The sequence below is a fragment of the Orcinus orca genome, chromosome 11 (genome assembly GCF_937001465.1).
Source record: "Orcinus orca chromosome 11, mOrcOrc1.1, whole genome shotgun sequence".
NCBI lineage: Eukaryota > Metazoa > Chordata > Mammalia > Artiodactyla > Delphinidae > Orcinus > Orcinus orca.
The window spans coordinates 87,561,827-87,581,489 of NC_064569.1; the positions used below are offsets into that span (position 1 = coordinate 87,561,827).

General features: G+C 41.5%; 1 long non-coding RNA gene across 1 annotated transcript in view; it reads right to left on the reverse strand.

Moving 5' to 3' along the window:
- LOC117201139 (uncharacterized) overlaps nucleotides 1-19,663 on the reverse strand; it is a 101,725-nt gene that overhangs the window by 35,054 nt on the left and 47,008 nt on the right. Inside the window, exon 5 of the long non-coding RNA XR_007470109.1 lies at nucleotides 18,828-18,864. This is a non-coding gene — a long non-coding RNA (uncharacterized LOC117201139). The remainder of the gene's footprint in view (nucleotides 1-18,827; nucleotides 18,865-19,663) is intronic.

A 19,663-nucleotide genomic window follows, 5' to 3' on the forward strand; every position in this document is an offset into this window, starting at 1 on the left:
TTACCATTGCAACAAAAAGAATAAAACACCTAGGAAAAAACCTACCAAAGGAGACAAAAGACCTATATGCAGAAAACTATAAGACACGGATGAAAGAAATTAAAGATGATACAAATAGATGGAGAGATATACCATGTTCTTGGATTAGAAGAATCAACATTGTGAAAGTGACTATACTACCCAAAGCAATCTACAGATTCAATGCAATCCCTGCCAAACTATCAATGGCATTTTTCACAGAACTAGAAAAAAACCTTCACAATTTGTATGGAAACATAAAAGACCCCGAATAGCCAGAGCAATCTTGAGAAAGAAAAATGGAACTGGAGGAATCAGGCTCCCTGACTTCAGACTATACTACAAAGCTACAGTAATCAAAACAGTATGGTACTGAAAAAAAAACAGAAATATAGATCAATGGTACAAGATAGAATGCCCAGAGATAAACCCACACACATATGGTCACCTTATTTTTGATAAAGGAGGCAATATACAATGGAGAAGAGACAGCCTCTTCAATAAGTGCTACTGGGAAAACTGGAGAGCTACATGTAAAAGAATGAAATTAGAACACTCCCTAACACCATACACAATAATAATCTTCAAATGGATTAAAGACCTAAATTAAGGCCAGACACTATAAAACTCTTAGAGGAAAACACAGGTAGAACACTCTGTGACATAAATCACAGCAAGATCCTTTTTGACCCACCTCCTAGAGAAACGGAAATAAAAACAAAAATAAACAAATGGGACCTAATGAAACTTAAAAGCTTTTGCACAGCAAAGGAAACCTTAAACAAGACAAAAAGACAACCCTCAGAATGGGAGAAAATATTTGCAAACGAAGCAACTGACAAAGGATTAATCTCCAAAATTTACAAGCAGCTCATGCAGCTCAATATCAAAAAAACAAACAACCCAATCCAAAAATGGGAAGACCGAAATAGACATTTCTCCAAAGAAGATATACAGATTGCCAACAAACACATGAAAGGATGCTTAAGATCACTAATCATTAGAGAAATGCAAATCAAAACTACAATGTGGTATCACCTCACACTAGTCAGAATAGCCATCATCAAAAAATCTACAAACAATAAATGCTGGAGAGGGTGTGGAAAAAAGGGAACCCTCTTGCACTGTTGGGGGGAATGTAAATTGATACAGCCACTATGGAGAACAGTATGGAGTTTCCTTAAAAAACTAATAATAGAACTACCATATGACCCAGCAATCCCACTACTGGGCATATACCCTGAGAAGACCATAATTCAAAAAGAGTCATGTACCACAATGTTTATTGCAGCTCTATTTACAATAGCCAGGACGTGGAAGCAACCTAAGTGTCCATCGACAGATGAATGAATAAAGAAGATATGGCACATATATACAATGGAATATTACTCAGCCATAAAAAGAAACTTAAGTTAGTTATTTGTAGTGAGGTGGATGGACCTAGAGTCTGTCATACAGAGTGAAGCAAGTCAGAAAGATAAAAACAAATACTGTATGCTAATACATATATATGGAATCTGAAAAAAAAAGGTACTCATGAACCTACTTGCAGGGCAGGAATAAAGAGGTAGACATAGAGAATGGAATTGAGGACATAGGTGGGAGGGCAAAGCTGGGGTGAAGTGAGAGTAGCATTGACATATATACACTACTGAATGTAAAATAGTTGGCTGGTGGGAAGCAGCAGCATAGCACAGGGAGATCGGCTCGGTGCTTTTTGATGATGACCTAGAGGGGTGGGATAGGGAGGATGGGAGGGAGGCTCAAGAGTGAGGGGATCTGGGGACATGTGTATGCATAGGGCTGATTCACTTTGTTGTGCAACAGAAACTAGCATGGTGTTGTGAAGCAATTTTGCTCCAATAAAGATCTATTAGGAGGACTTCCGGGAAGATGGCAGAAGAGTAAGATGCGGATATCACCTTCCTCCCCACAGATACACCAGAAATACATCTACGCGTGGAACAACTCCTACGGAGCACCTACTGAACGCTGGCATAAGACCTCAGACCTCCCAAAAGGCAAGGAACCCCCCCACGTACCTGGTTAGGGCAAAAGAAAAAAATAAACAGAGACAAAAGGATAGGGACGGGTCCTGCACCAGCGGGAGGGAGCTGTGAAGGAGGAAAAGTGTCCACACACTAGGAAGCCCCTTCGCGGGCGGAGACTGCAGGTGGCGGAGTCGGGGAGCTTCGGCGCCGCGGAGGAGAGCACAGCAACAGGGGTGCGGAGGGCAAAGCGGAGAGATTCCAGCGCAGAGGATCAGGGCCGACTGGCACTCACCAGCCGAGAGGCTTGTCTGCTCGCCTGCCGGGGCGGGCGGGGCTGGGAGCTGAGGCTCCGGCTTCAGTCGTAGCGCCTGGAGAGGACTGGGGTTGGCGGCGTGAACACAGCCTGCAGGGCGTTAGTGCACCGCGGCTAGCTGGGAGGGAGTCCGGGGGAAAAGTCTGGACCTGCCGAAGAGGCAAGAGACTTTTTCTTCCCTCTTTGTTTCCTGGTGTGTTAGGAGAGGGGATTAAGAACGCTGCTTAAGGGAGCTCCAGAGACAGGCGCGAGCTGCGTCTAAAAGTGCGGACCCTAGAGACAGACATGAGACGCTAAGGCCGCTGCTGCCGCCACCAAGAAGTCTGTGTGCGAACACAGGTCACTATCCACACCCCGCTTCCGGGGAGCCTGTGCAGCCCGCCACTGCCAGGGTCCCGGGATCCAGGGACAACTCCCCCGGGAGAACGCACGGCGCGCCTCAGGCTAGCAACGTCACACCGGCCTCTGCCGCCGCAGGCCCACCCCGCACTCCGTGACCCTCCCTACCCCCCCCGGCCTGCCGGCCTGAGTGAGCCAGAGCCTCCGAATCAGCGGCTCCTTTAACCCCGTCCTGTCTGAGCAAAGAACAGACGCCCTCCGGCGACCTACACGCACAGGCGGGGCCAAATCCAAAGCTGAGCCCCTGGGAGCTGTGAGAACAAAGAAGAGAAAGGGAAATCTCTCCCAGCAGCCTCAGAAGCAGCGGATTAAAGCTCCACAATCAACTTGATATACCCTGCATCTGTGGAATACCTGAATAGTCAACGAATCATCCCAAATTAAGGAGCCCTGTGGATGAAAGGCTCTTGGTGCTGCAGCCAGGAGTTAGTGCTGTGCCTCTGAGGTGGGAGAGCCAACTTCAGGACACTGGTCCACAAGAGGCCTCCCAGCTGCACATAATATCAAATGGCGAAAATCTCCCAGAGATCTCCATCTCAACGCCAGCACCCAGCTTCACTCAACGACCAGCAAGCTACAGTGCTGAACATCCTATGCCAAACAACTAGCAAGACAGAACACAACCCCACCCATTAGCAGAGAGGCTGCCCAAAATCATAATAAGTCTACAGACACCCCAAAACACACCACCAGACACGGTCTTGCCCACCAGAAAGACAAGATCCAGCCTCATCCACCAGAACACAGGCACTAGTACCCTCCACCAGGAAGCCTACACAAGCCACTGAACCAACCTTAGCCACTGGGGACAGACAAAAAAACAACAGGAACTACGAACCTTCAGCCTGCAAAAAGGAGACCCCAAACACAGTAAGATAAGCAAAATGAGAAGACAGAAAAACACAGCAGATGAAGGAGCAAGATAAAAACCCACCAGACCTAACAAATGAAGAGGAAATAGGCAGTCTACCTGAAAAAGAATTCAGAATAATGATAGTAAAGATGATCCAAAATCTTGGAAATAGAATAGACAAAATGCAAGAAACAGTTAACAAGGACCTAGAAGAACTAAAGAGCAAACAAACAATGATGAACAACACAATAAATGAAATGAAAAATACTCTAGATGGGATCAATAGCAGAATAACTGAGGCAGAAGAACGGATAAGTGAGCTGGAAGATAAAATAGTGGAAATAACTACTGCAGAGTGAATAAAGAAAAAAGAATGAAAAGAACTGAGGACAGTCTCAGAGACCTCTGGGACAACATTAAATGCACCAACATTCGAATTACAGGGGTTCCAGAAGAAGAAGAGAAAAAGAAAGGGACTGAGAAAATATTTAAAGAGATTATAGTTGAAAACTTCCCTAATATGGGAAAGGAAATAGTTAATCAAGTCCAGGAAGCACAGAGAGTCCCATACAGGATAAATCCAAGGAGAAATACGCCAAGACACATATTAATCAAACTGTCAAAAATTAAATACAAAGAAAGCATACTAAAAGCAGCAAGGGAAAAACAACGAATAACACACAAGGGAATCCCCATAAGGTTAATAGCTGATCTTTCAGCAGAAACTCTGCAAGCCAGAAGGGAGTGGCAGGACATATTGAAAGTGTTGAAGGAGAAAAACCTGCAACCAAGATTACTCTACCCAGCAAGGATCTCATTCAGATTCGATGGAGAAATTAAAACCTTTACAGACAAGCAAAAGCTGAGAGAGTTCAGCACCACCAAACCAGCTCTACAACAACTGCTAAAGGAACTTCTCTAGGCAAGATACACAAAAGAAGGAAAAGACCTACAATAACAAACCCAAAACAATTAAGAAAATGGGAATGGGAACACACATATCGATAATTACCTTAAATGTAAATGGACTAAATGCTCCCACCGAAAGACACAGATTGGCTGAATGGATACAAAAACAAGACGCATATATTTGCTGTCTACAAGAGACCCACTTCAGACCTAGAGACACATACAGACTGAAAGTAAGGGGATGGAGAAAGGTATTTCATGCAAATGGAAACCAAAAGAAAGCTGGAGTAGCAATTCTCATATCAGATAAAATAGACTTTAAAATAAAGACTATTACAAGAGACAAAGAAGGACACTACATAAGGATCAAGGGATTGATCCAAGAAGAAGATATAACAATTGTAAATATTTACGCACCCAACATAGGAGCACCTCAATACATAAGGCAAATACTAACAGCCATAAAAGGGGAAATCGACAGTAACACATTCATAGTAGGGGACTTTAACACCCCACTTTCACCAATGGACAGATCATCCAAAATGAAAATAAATAAGGAAACACAAGCTTTAAATGATACATTAAACAAGATGGACTTAACTGATATTTATAGGACATTCCATCCAAAAACAACAGAATACACATTTTTCTCAAGTGCTCATGGAACATTCTCCAGGATAGATCATATCTTGGGTCACAAATCAAGCCTTGGTAAATTTAAAAAAATTGAAATTGTATCAAGTATCTTTTCCGACCACAACGCTATGAGACTAGATATCAATTACAGGAAAAGAGCTGTAAAAAATACAAACACATGGAGGCTAAACAATACACTACTTAATAACGAAGTGATCACTGAAGAAATCAAAGAGGAAATCAAAAAATACCTAGAAACAAATGACAATGGAGACACGACGACTCAAAATCTATGGGATGCAGCAAAAGCAGTTCTAAGAGGGAAGTTTATAGCAATACAATCCTACCTTAAGAAACAGGAACCATCTCGAATAAACAACCTAACCTTGCACCTAAAGCAATTAGAGAAAGAAGAATTAAAAAAACCCAAAGTTAGCAGAAGGAAAGAAATCATAAAAATCAGATCAGAAATAAATGAAAAAGAAATGAAGGAAACGATAGCGAAGATCAATAAAACTAAAAGCTGGTTCTTTGAAAGGATAAACAAAATTGATAAACCATTAGCCAGACTCATCAAGAAAAAAAGGGAGAAGACTCAAATTAATAGAATTAGAAATGAAAACGGAGAAGTAACAACTGACACTGCAGAAATACAAAAGATCATGAGCGATTACTACAAGCAACTCTATGCCAATAAAATGGACAACCTGGAAGAAATGGACAAATTCTTAGAAAGGCACAACCTGCCAAGACTGAATCAGGAAGAAACAGAAAATATGAACAGACCAAACACAAGCACTGAAATTGAAACTGTGATTAAAAATCTTCCAACAAGCAAAAGCCCAGGACCAGATGGCTTCACAGGCGAATTCTATCAAACATTTAGAGAAGAGCTCTCACCTATCCTTCTCAAACTCTTCCAAAATATAGCAGAGGGAGGAACACTCCCCAACTCATTCTACGAGGCCACCATCACCCTGATACCAAAACCAGACAAGGATGTCACAAAGAAAGAAAACTACAGGCCAATATCACTGATGAACATAGATGCAAAAACCCTCAACAAAATACTAGCAAACAGAATCCAACAGCACATTAAATGGATCATACACCATGATCAAGTGGGGTTTATTCCAGGAATGCAAGGATTCTTCAATATACGCAAATCAATCAACGTGATACACCATATTAACAAATTGAAGGAGAAAAACCATATGATCATCTCAATAGATGCAGAGAAAGCTTTTGACAAAATTCAACACCCATTTATGATAAAAACCCTGCAGAAAGTAGGCATAGAGGGAACTTTCCTCAACATAATAAAGGCCATATATGACAAACCCACAGCCAACATCGTCCTCAATGGTGGAAAACTGAAAGCATTTCCACTAAGATCAGGAACAAGACAAGGTTGCCCACTCTCACCACTATTATTCAACATAGTTTTGGAAGTTTTAGCCACAGCAATCAGAGAAGAAAAGGAAATAAAAGGAATCCAAATCAGAAAAGAAGTAAAGCTGTCACTCTTTGCAGATGACATGATACTATACATAGAGAATCCTAAAGATGCTACCAGAAAACTACTAGAGCTAATCAATGAATTTGGTAAAGTAGCAGGATACAAGATTAATGCACAGAAATCTCTGGCATTCCTATACACTAATGATGAAAAATCTGAAAGTGAAATTAAGAAAACACTCCCATTTACCATTGCAACAAAAAGAATAAAATATCTAGGAATAAACCTACCTAAGGAGACAAAAGACCTGTATGCAGAAAATTATAAGACACTGATGAAAGAAATTAAAGATGATACAAATAGATGGAGAGATATACCATGTTCTTGGATTGGAAGAATCAACATTGTGAAAATGACTCTACTACCCAAAGCAATCTACAGATTCAATGCAATCCCTATCAAACTACCACTGGCATTTTTCACAGAACTAGAACAAAAAATTTCACAATTTGTATGGAAACACAAAAGACCCTGAATAGCCAATGCAATCTTGAGAACGAAAAACGGAGCTGGAGGAATCAGGCTTCCTGACTTCAGACTATACTACAAAGCCACAGTAATCAAGACAGTATGGTACTGGCACAAAAACAGAAATATAGATCAATGGAACAGGATAGAAAGCCCAGAGATAAACCCACGCACATATGGTCACCTTATCTTTGATAAAGGAGGCAGGAATGTACAGTGGAGAAAGGACAGCCTCTTCAATAAGTGGTGCTGGGAAAACTGGACAGCTACATGTAAAAGTATGAGATTAGATCACTCCCTAACACCATACACAAAAATAAGCTCAAAATGGATTAAAGACCTAAATGTAAGGCCAGAAACTATCAAACTCTTAGAGGAAAACATAGGCAGGACACTCTATGACATAAATCACAGCAAGGTCCTTTTTGACCCACCTCCTAGAGAAATGGAAATAAAAACATAAGTAAACAAATGGGACCTAATGAAACTTAAAAGCTTTTGTGCAGCAAAGGAAACCATAAAGAAGACCAAAAGACAACCCTCAGAATGGGAGAAAATATTTGCAAATGAAGCAACTGGCAAAGGATTAATCTCCAAAATTTATAAGCAGCTCATGCAGCTTAATAACAAAAAAACAACCTAATCCAAAAATGGGCAGGAGACCTAAATAGACATTTCTCCAAAGAAGATATACAGACTGCCAACAAACACATGAAAGAATGCTCAACATCACTAATCATTAGAGAAATGCAAATGAAAACTACAATGAGATATCGTCTCACACCATTCAGAATGGCCATCATCAAAAAATCTAGAAACAATAAATGCTGGAGAGGGTGTGGAGAAAAGGGAACACTCTTACACTGTTGGTGGGAATGTAAATTGATACAGCCACTGTGGAGAACAGTATGGAGGTTCCTTAGAAAACTACAAATAGAACTACCATATGACCCAGCAATCCCACTACTGGGCATATACCCTGAGAAAACCATAATTCAAAAAGAGTCATGTACCAAAATGTTCATTGTAGCTCTATTTACAATGGCCCAGCGATGGAAACAACCTAAGTGTCCATCATCGGATGAATGGATAAAGAAGATGTGGCACATATATACAATGGAATATTACTCAGCCATAAAAAGAAACGAAATTGAGCTATTTGTAATGAGGTGGATGGACCTAGAGTCTGTCATACAGAGTGAATTAAGTCAGAAAGAGAGAGACAAATACCGTATGCTAACACATATATATGGAATTTAAGGAAAAAAATGTCGTGAAAAACCTAGGGGTGAAACAGGAATAAAGACACAGACCTACTAGAGAATGGACTTGAGGCTACGGGGAGGGGGAAGGGTAAACGGTGACAAAGCGAGAAAGAGGCATGGACATATATACACTACCAAACGTAAGGTAGATAGCTAGTGGGAAGCAGCCGCATAGCACAGGGAGATCAGCTCGGTGCTTTGTGACCACCTGGAGGGGTGGGATAGGGAGGGTGGGAGGGAGGGAGACGCAAGCAGGAAGAGATATGGGAACATATGTATATATATAACTGATTCATTCTGTTGTGAAGCTGAAACTAACATACCATTGTAAAGCAATTATACTCCAATAAAGATGTTAAAATGAAAAAAAAAAGAAATGAAGCATATGACCACGCAAAAACTTGTACACAAATAAACATGGCAGCATTGTTCACAAGAGCTAAAAGATGGAAACAAGCTAAATGCCCATCAACTGATGAATGGATAAACAAAATACAGTATATCCACACAGCAGAATATTATTCAGCAATAAAAGGAATGGAACATTGATACGACAAGGATGAAGTTTGAAAACGTTATGTTAAGTGGAAGAAGCCAGTCGCAAAAAAAACCCCACATATGCTATGATTCCATTTATATGAAATGACCAGAATAAGCAATCCATAGAGACAGAATGTAAATTGGGGTTGCCTGGGGCTGGGGGACAGGGGACTGGGGAGTGGCCACTAATGGGCACAGGGTTTCCTTTGGAGATGACTAAAATATGAAACTCTGTAACTATACTAAAAAACATTGAATTGTACACTCAACAGGTGAATTGTGTGATATGTGAATTATAGCTTAATAAAGCTGTTACGTTAAAAAAAAAAAAAAAGATCTATTAAAAAAAAACCAAACTGTGGACACAGCAACAGCAGTTCTAAGAGGGATGTTTGTAGCAATACAAGCTTACCTCAGGAAACAAGAAAAATATGAAATAAACAATGTAACCTTACACCTAAAGGAACTAGAGAAAGAAGAACAAACAAAACTTAAAGTTAGTAGAAGGAAAGAAATCATAAAAATCAGAGCAGAAATAATGAAATGGAGACTTAAAAAAATGACAGAAAAGATCAATGAAACCAAAGATGGTTTTTGAAAAGATAAATGACATTGATAAATCTTTAGCCAGACTCATCAAGAAAAAAAGGAAAGGGCCCAAATTAGTAAAATCAGAAATCAATAAAATCAGAAATGAAAAAAAACTGACACTACAGAAATACAAAGGATCATAAGAGACTACTATGAGCAACTATATACCAATAAAATGGACAACACAGAAAAAATGGACAAATTCTTAGAAAGGTACAATCTCCCAAGACTGAACCAAGAGGAAATGTAAAATATAAACAGACCAATTACCAGTAACAAAATTGAATCAGTAATTTTAAAACTCCCCACAAAAAAAAGTCCAGGACCAGATGACTTCACAGGTGAATTCTACCAAACATTTGGAGAAGAGTTAATGCCTATACTTCTCAAACTATTCCCAAAAATTGCACAGGAAGGAATACTCATTCTATGAGGCCAACGTCACTCTGATACTGAAACGAGACAAAGATATCACACAAAAAAAGAAAATTACAGGCCAATATCACTGATGAACATAGATGCAAAAATCCTCAAAAAAATATTAGCAAATTGAATCCAACAATACATTAAAAATATCATACACCATGATCAAGTGGGATTTATCCGGGATGCAAGGATTTCTCAACATCTGCAAATCAATCAATGTGATACATCATCCTAACAAATTGAAGAATAAAAACTGTATGATCATCTCAATAGATGCAGAAAAAGCTTTTGACAAAATTCAACATCCATTTATGATAAAAACTCTGCAGAAAGTGGGCACAGGGGGAACATATCTCAACATAATAAAGGCCATATATGACAAACCCACAGGTAACATATTCAATGGTGACAAGCTGAAAGCACTTCTTCTAAGATCAGGAAAAAGACAAGGATGCCCACTCTCACCACTTTCATTCAACATAGTATTGAAGTCCAAGCTACAGCAATCAGAGAAGAAGACGAAACCAAAGGAGTTCAAATTGGAAAAGTAGTAAAATCGTCACTGTTTGCAGATGACATGATGCTATACACAGAAAATCCTAAAGATATCACCAGAAAACTACTAGAGCTCATCAGTGAATTCGGTAAAGTTACAGGAGACTAAATTAATATACAGAAATCTGTTGCATTTCTATACACTAACAACAAAATAGCAGGAAGAGAAATAAAGGAAACAATCCCATTTACCATCACATCAAAAAGAATAAAATACCTAGGAATAAACTTACCTAAGGAGGTAAAAGACCTGTACCGGGGAAGGTAGTTTTAACCGGTCAGTCTGGACTTTTCTGGTCAGCACCAATGAGGTGATCAGCCACATAGCCCTCTTACATCCCCACAGGTAGGTTACCTAAGCCTGAAACAATTCACTCTTTCCCCCTTCTGCCTGTAAGAGCCTTCCATTTTGTACAGCTTCTCAGAACTCCTTTCTACTGGCTAGATGGGATGCCCGATTTGTTGGATGAGCCAATTTGATCTTTAAACTTCACTCAGTTGAATTTTGTTTTCTAACAGCCCTCATTCCAGTTGCATTACAAAACGTGGTCCTATTTCCTAAGGCCCAATAGTCAATCCCAAACTCAGATCATAAGAGGAGGGAGCTGCCTAGGGGTGGACGTCAAGGGGACACCACTTGGCCATCTTCCCTGAAGCCTGTCTGTTTCATTCTCTACCTCTACTCTCTCGTCATAATCCTAACAAGCCTCTGTTAATATAACACCTTTACGATTGTGGAGGGGTGCAGCTCTCAGAAGAGCAACCACTACCCTGCCCTGCACACTGCCCTCCTGCCCTCTGCACTCTCTCCCTTCACCTGGTCTCACACACACACAGGTAGCCTTTGGGCAGCCCTCCACCTTTGAAACTCCTCAGCAAACACAGTAAGAGCTTCCTGTGCACCAGAGTTGAGAAAACTACCTCATCTTAAAAGACCAGGCCAGGGGCTTCCCTGGTGGCGCAGTGGTTGAGAGTCCGCCTGCCGATGCAGGGGACACGGGTTCGTGCCCCGGTGCGGGAGGATCCCACATGCGGCGGAGCGGCTGGGCCCGTGAGCCGGGGCCGCTGAGCCTGCACGTCCGGAGCCTGTGCTCCGCGACGGGAGAGGCCACAACAGTAAGAGGCCCGCGTACCGCAAAACAAAAACAAAAACAAAAACAAAAACAAAAAAAAAAAGACCAGGCCACAAGCCTCCTGGTCTTAACACTTGCTGAAACAGAAGCAAAAAGTAAAAAGTTGCTGGTCTGGAGGCCGCCATTCCTGGTCTGGCAAACTTATTATATGCACTCTTCACTATAAGGAAAGGAGGGAATTGGAGATGAAGCAGTGCCTGGGTTGGTTGGAGGTACCCATCCTTGTTTTTCTTGGTGTCAATTAACATAATTTAAAAGACAAGGGGGAAAAACTGGATATCTGTGTGCCTGCTTTCACGCTTTGAACTTTTCCATCTTTTGGGGCTGATTATGGCCAGGTGACCCATATTTAAAAATCATTTACAATAAAATGATGCACTTTCTTTTGTGCCATCGGCTTCCCAAAGAAAAGCAAAAATGTTTTTAAATTGTCCCCTTTTGTCAGTGGTAATGGCTGTGTTATATTTCAGCTAGTGCCCCTTGTGGGCATAGAAAGGGATGGGTAATAAAGGCACAGCTGTAGACACTTTATAGCCTGCTTGCCCGGTGGAGCAGGGAGGAGGGGAGTGGAGGCAAGAAACAGATCGTGTGTCAACAAATGCAGCTGGGAAAGGAGAAAGCTCTTAAAGAGCTCTGCAACTTAAAATCCAAGATAAATGATGTTCCTATTTGGAAAGGAAAAAAAAATGGAGGTGAAATTCAATAAAGGCTGCCTGAAAAGAGAAGGCCAAAGGCCTTTCTCTGCAGCTAGGCAGCTCCCAAGAAAAATGAGCAAGAGTAGCCATAGGCAAGGGTGGTGTGTAGCCCAGAGAGACAATAAAAACCCGTCCAGCTGACACATTATGACACCAGGCCTGGCAAAGCTGAGCTCAAGGGAGCACCTCCAGGCTGGGGGTGGGGATGGTCTGGTTCACAGAAATGCCCCAGGACACTGACACAGTCCTGCTTCAGGGCTCAGTCAGGCCTTGCATTTGGGGAAAAGGCAGAAAAGCATAAGATGACCCCTCAGGGGAGAGGCTGGGTCGTGTTATGATAGTGAACACATTGCATCGGGGGTCAGACCAGATCAAGCCCCAGCTCTGCACCAACTGGCTTTGAAAGGGCAGTGTGTCTATGAGGGGGTGCTGGCCCTGGCATCTCTGCAGCCCTTGATAGTTTATGAAAACTTTCCCTTCCATCATCTCATTTGAATCTCATAAACACCCTGTAAGGCCAGTTGGGATCCTTGACCCCCAATCTACAGATGAGAAAACTAAGGTTCGAGGAGGTGAAGCGCTTGCCTAGGGTCACACTCTATACACTGTAACAAGTGCAAGAGGCAGGACTTGTCTCCAGGAGCACCTGCCTCTGGAGCTCATGCTCTTCCTTTTCTATCCCACTGGCCTCAGTGAATGCAGAGAGAGACTTTCCTTCACAGGAAGCCCATAGGGAAGACCTCCAGGAAGAAGCAGCTGAGTTTTCTTCCTACAGATGTTGATGGGCACCAGCTTTAAAGTAAGTTGTATCCATTAGGATGCAAGAAACAGAAACCTCTACTCAATCTGACTTAAATAGAGGGCATAAATTATCTCACAAGACCAGAAGTCCAAGGTAGTTTATTCGACAGCTCATAATGTTAAAGAGAACATTGCTTCACCCCAAAGCTAGTAGCAAGATGACAGAAATCCCAAACATGACATCACATCCAGATATAACAATATCTAAGATCACCTTTCCCTGTGGTTGCCTCTTAAGACTAAGGAAACTTTTCCCAAGTCCTCCCAATAGACCTCCTGAAGAATCTCTGGACAGGGTTGAGTCACCCGCCCATTCCTGAACCAATTACTATTGAGAGTAGGATTACCTGCAGTTAAATAAAGCCCATACATGGAAACAAGGCCACGGTCAGCTTCCCCAAAGCCCATGGCAAGGGATGGAGACAAAAGAAAAGACAGGCTTACACTGAATGGGTAGGCAACCATTAGTGGCCACTAAACAAATAGTATCCTCTAAAGAGGTGTAAGAAATACACAGGCTTTGACTACATGCCCACCCGAATGGCTAAAATGAAAAAGATGAAATGTCCCAAAAGATTAAAGTTGGCAACCAGATCTCGCAGACATAGCTGATGGTAGTATGAAGAGCTTCAGCACTGAAGAGCTGAATATATGTGTACTCCATGACCCAGCAATTCTACTCCTAGGATTGAACCCAGAGAAATCCATCCCTTATGTTCACCATAAGACATGTATAGAATGTTCATATATTCATAAGAGCCTAAAATTGGGCAGTCACCCAAATGCCCATCAACAGTTGATAAGGTAAATACATTGAGGCAGATTCACACAGCAATGAGAATAAACAATCTATACCACATGCGACAATGTGTATGAATGTCACAAACATACTGTTGAACAAAAGAAGCCAAGGAATATGTTACCTCACAAAAACTGGAAGCCCAAGGTGGTTGATACGTAGCTCTATGATAACGAGAGAGAATATCCTATGTTAGGCCACTTATACAAAGTGCAAAACAGGCAACCAATCTATACAGGTAGAAGTCAGGGTAGAAATTACCCTTGGAATGTTAGTGCCTGGAAGGGAGCAGGAAGAGGGCTTGATGGGCATTCATACATTGAGATGCGCCTGTATGTATATCTCGATATTTTTTTATTATTATTATTTAAAAAAATTTTTTTATGTGGACCATTTTTAAAGTCTTTATTGAATTTGTTACAATATTGCTTCTGCTTTATGTTTTGGTTTTTTGGCCATGAGGCATGTAGGATCTTAGCTCCCTGACCAGGGATCAAACCCGCACTCCCTGCATTAGAAGGCGAAGTCTTAACCACTGGACTGCCAGTCAAGTTCCTATCTCGATATGTTAAAACACAGACTCTGGAGTCATACAAGCTTGGATGTGAATCCTTGATGCATCAGTTCCTTGCAGTATGACTTTGGGCAAGTGACTTCACCTCTCTGAACCTCATTTTTTCATCTATTACATGAGGATAATTATAATACTCATGCAATAGAGGATTGTGAACAAGAAATGAGACAATGAATATAAAGTGCTTAGCACAATATCAAGCACATAGTAAGTAATCAATAAATAGTATCTATTATTTTTATTATTACTACTGATAACAACAATGACAGTGCCTTCTCAGGCATTGAGCATACTGGTTCTGAAGGACCTCAGGAATAAAGTTAGCAAATTTAGGGTCATTGGTGACAGGAGGCCTCACTGCAATAAGCTAAAGAAGGCCAGGAGGAAAATGGCAGGCTCCACAAGGTAACCCAGACCAGTGCTTCTCAAAATTTACTGGACATACAAATGTCCTGGGACCCTGGCCAGATTCAGATTCTACCTTTCTAACAAAGACCTAGGCGGAGCCGATGATGCTTTGAATAGCAGGGACCACACTTTGAATAGCAGGGCTCTAGGTCTTGGAGAACGCATGAGTCAGAGGAGTTTGAGAGAAATTTGGAGTGAGGGAGGGTAATTTTCCCACTCATGGTGGGGACAGATCTAGAGATATAATGTGTGTAGCTCCTATAATGAATTCCGTCTCCCATAACATGCACAGTGGTTCTGTTCCCTGATTCAATTCTGACTGCTATACCTGCCATGAGGAAGAGTTCTCTTTTTAAATTGAAAATGTGAGACAGGTAAATTGTGTAAGAAAAAGAAAGAAAGAAAAAGAAAGGCAATTAGAAACTCCAGGAAATAAAAAGCTCTGCCCAAAAGGAAATGTAATAAAAGGCAATAACTTGACTCTGTGATGAACAGTTACTGATTTAAAATTTTTAGAATCAATGAATAGAGAAAGTATGGAAGGGTTAAGTGTCATTACCTAACAGAATTTAAAAGTATCAATCTTGACAACACAAAAATAAAAGTTTGAAAAGTGGAAGTAAGGAGAAAAGAGCTGAAGGGCAAGCAAGGGCATTTAAAAACTCATTTTAGGAAATGATGAGTCAAAAAAATACTGCTAAAACTCTCTTACAGTTTATAGAAAGAGGACAAACCTTTGCCTTGTTTCCTATTTATTCCCAATGTCTGGAATAGTGTCTGGAACAGAGAAGGTGTTCAACAATACTGGTCAAATGAAAGGAGACTAGAGAATGTTGAAGCCCAAGGCACCTTAGAGGTCATCTCGGTCCACTCTCCTTACTTTACAGATGAGGAACTCGAGGTGCAGAGAGGCACAGGAACTTGCCCGAAGTCTCACCACTCTTTTGCGGCCAAGGCAGGATTTAAAACTAGATTCTCTAGCTCTCAAGTCCTGTGCCATCTCCTCCATGCTGCCATCCTCAGAAAGAGCCTTCTTTGAGTCCACTCATAGGTGGAAGAGTCACACTGAGGGTTGGCAGAAGACCCTTCCCGTCTCAAGAGTGCATCTAAGTGCTAACACTCTGGGTGTCCTCGTGGAGCACAGGGAGCAGAATGGCTGTGGTGGCTGAACTTCACCCAGGAGCTAAGACCAGTGATGGGAATGGAACATCAGTGGGCAGACCCGTGCGCCACTCACCCACCGACCAAAGATGATCACAGCAAACAGTTTAGTGTTGTCTTTATAGTCTTTTTTTAAAAAAACATATTTGCAATTGTGATCATATCGTATAGAATTTTATAAACTCTTTTCATTTATTGTTGTAACACAAACATTTTCCCCTATGAAATTATATACTGAAACACTTGGTCTTTGTTTTTGGGTTTTTTTGGGGTTTTTTTGGCCATGCGGCTTACAGGATCTTAGTTCTTCGACCTCAGCAGTGAAAGCGCGGAGTCCTAACCACTGGACCACCACGGAAACACTTGGTTGTTTAGTAACTTGAATAGTATTGCTTCACATGGCCATACTGTCCTTAGCTTAAGCAATCTCCCTACTACTGGATGATTAGGTTGCTTACTATTTAAGGTTTTTATTATTTTGGGCCATACTATAAAGGCATCAGTGAATAGTTCTGTAAGTAAACCTTTTAATCTCTTATTACTTGCTTAGTGGAGATTCCTAGAAGTGGAATTATTGGATAACAAGGAATAAACGTTCTTAAGGCTTTTGTTACAACCAGCCAAACTGCTTTGCGGCAAGTAAACCTATATTTTCTAAGGGACAATTTAGTGCATCAAATTCTTTGTGACTAGTTATATTTGAGGCTCTAACAATTTGTTTCATCAAAGAATACCAGTCCTTTTAGTCCATGGTCATTTTCCCACCCTTTGTCTATAGAGGGTGTATCATTCAGGTTATTCATTAATTCAAAGAACATTGAATAAAAGCTCTCTATATCTCTATATAGTAACTTTACTGTATAGTATATAGTCTATGTACATATATGCTATGTACTAATGCTTAATACACATATATTTGCATACATTATATTCTTTGATCCAACTAACAACTCTAAGAAATGGTATTGTTATTTTCGTCATTTTACAGCTGAGGAAACTAAATACTTAGAGAACTTGAGTAAATTCTCTAAGGTCATACCACAGTAAGTGGTAGAACTGGAATTCAAAGCCAGGTCCATCTGACTCAAAGCACACTGATTTTCAACCATTAGCCGACAGTTACTGACCACAAGTGTGGGCTGCTGGGCTGTGCCTGTGACACTAACTGCTCAGAGAGGCCTTCAAGGCCCATTATCAGTCTCTCTCCTCATCTCCCAATATCTGTTTAGTCTGATCTCTCATTATTCCCAGTGTGAGCCTTACTCTCCTCCTCAATAGCCATTATTGGGCAAATACATTCTGAGCACTTTCTGTATGCCAGGCCCTGGGCATACAGTAGTAAACAAAAAGGCATGGTGCTGTCTCCACAGAGCTTACAGTCCAGTTGTTGGGAGAGGCAGACAATAAGCAAGTAAACAACTGTGTCATCACGAACTGCAAAAGCGCTTGAGAGAGAACAATCAGGTCAGGGGGTAGGAGATGGACAGGGAAAGGCTGGTATGCAATAGACAGCCTGTCACATGCAGAAGACTGAAGCTGTGAGTTTCAGGCCCTCCCCTCTTGGTCCAAGGCTTACTTTCTTCAAGAAAACCAAGGACCTATAAGATCCCATCTCTGAATAATCCCCCAGGGCTACCATATCCCTGTAATTTTTTAGTACTTTTGTTCCAGCTCTTTATTTTAATCTTGGTCTCTGGACCAGTGGTCTGCAAACATTTTTGATTGCATATGTCATAAGCAACCTGAGCTGCACATATGTTTTTTCACTTATTTATTAATTTATACACATAAACTACGGTATCAATGGACAGTCTAAACCTGTGCTATCCAATATAGTAGTCACTAGTCACATGTGGCTATTCAAATTTAAATTAATTTACATACGAAAAATTTTTTTAGTTCAGTTCCTCAGCTATAATGGCTACATTTCAAGTGCTGATATAAAATATTTCCATCATCACAAAAAATTCTGTTGGACAGTACTGTTCTAAACTTTATACCAAAATAGAAATGTTTAAAGAGTAAGAAAAAATTAACATAGAAATTCCCAATGTTTTCTTCCTACATCTCCTAAAGATCATCTAGCACATCCCCAGGAGGCATGCAACCCACCCCCTTTTTTAGAGATCATTGCTTTAGATATCTGATACATATAGTGAATTAAAAAACAAAAACAAAAAGAACTACCTTCTTGGGCTTCCCTGGTGGTGCAGTGATTAAGAATCTGCCTGTCATTGCAGGAGATACAGGTTCGAACCCTGGTCCAAGAAGATCCCACATGCCGCTGCGCAACTAAGCCCGTGCACCATAACTACTGAGCCTGAGCTCTAGAGCCCGCAAGCCACAACTACTGAGCCTGCATGCCACAACTACTGAAGCCTGTGCGCTTACAGCCCGTGCTCCACAACAAGAGAAGCCACCACAATGAGAAGCCCACCCACCACGACGAAGAGTAGCCCCCGCTCGCCACAACTAGAGAAAGCCCGCACGCAGCAACGAAGACCCAACACAGCCAAAAATAAATAAATTTTAAAAACCCCAAAACACAAAAAACTGCCTTCTTAAGAAGTATTCTTAAAGTTACATATTCAAGTAAATGTTGTTCCAATCCTTATACCCCCATTCTCACCCCCTATACCCAACATCAAGCCACACTTACCTAACTGCCTGAATTCCCTGAACACCTGATATGCTCCTTCACACCTGCCTGAACTACTCTGGAATGATGAATTCCCCACTTCTCTGCTTGGTGAACTTGGCTTTCAAAACCCACCTTTAAGTCACCTCCACTGTGAAGATTTCCAAGAGCTCTGAGGAAAAAAAAAAAAAAAATCAGTGATTTTCTCCTTCCATTGTGTTTATTTATTTACTCAACACTTTTTTATTAAAGTGGCTACAGTGAGCCATGATGAAGATTGGAGTGAAAGAATATATGTAAAGAGGTTAGAACAGTGCAGAGCACACTGAAAGCACTGCCTAAGTGTTAGCTACGATGATGATGCCAATGGGGATAAAGATGCTGCCGCTGGATGTCAGAAAGAGAGATGACTAATCACCACGCATGACTCAAGAAGTCTGGAGCTAGGACTTCCCTGGTGGTGCAGTGCTTAAGAATCCGCCTGCCCATGCAGGGGACATGGGTTCGATCCCTCGTCTGGGAAGATCTCACATGCTGTGGAGCAACTAAGCCTGTGAGCCACAACTACAGAGCCTGCACTCCAGAGCCCGCAAACCACAACTACTGAGCCCGCGTGCCACAACTACTGAAGCCTGCGTGCCTACAGGCTGTGCTCCACAACAAGAGAAGCCACCACAATGGGAAGCCCACACACCGCAACAAAGAGTAGCCCCTGCTCGCCGCAAGTAGAGAAAGCCCACGTGCAGCAACAAAGACCCAAGGCAGCCAAAAATAAATAAATAAATAAATAAAAGAAGTCTGGAGCTGCTGAGGAAGGCCCACAAGAAATCGCAGGACAGTGCAGCAGTACTTTGTAATAAAGCATAGGGCACTGTGGGATCACTGAGGCAGTATTCTAATCCAGTTTAGGTCCTGGAAGAGGTCAGAAAATACCTCCAAGGAGGGTGTCTTAGTCTGTTTGGGCTGCTATA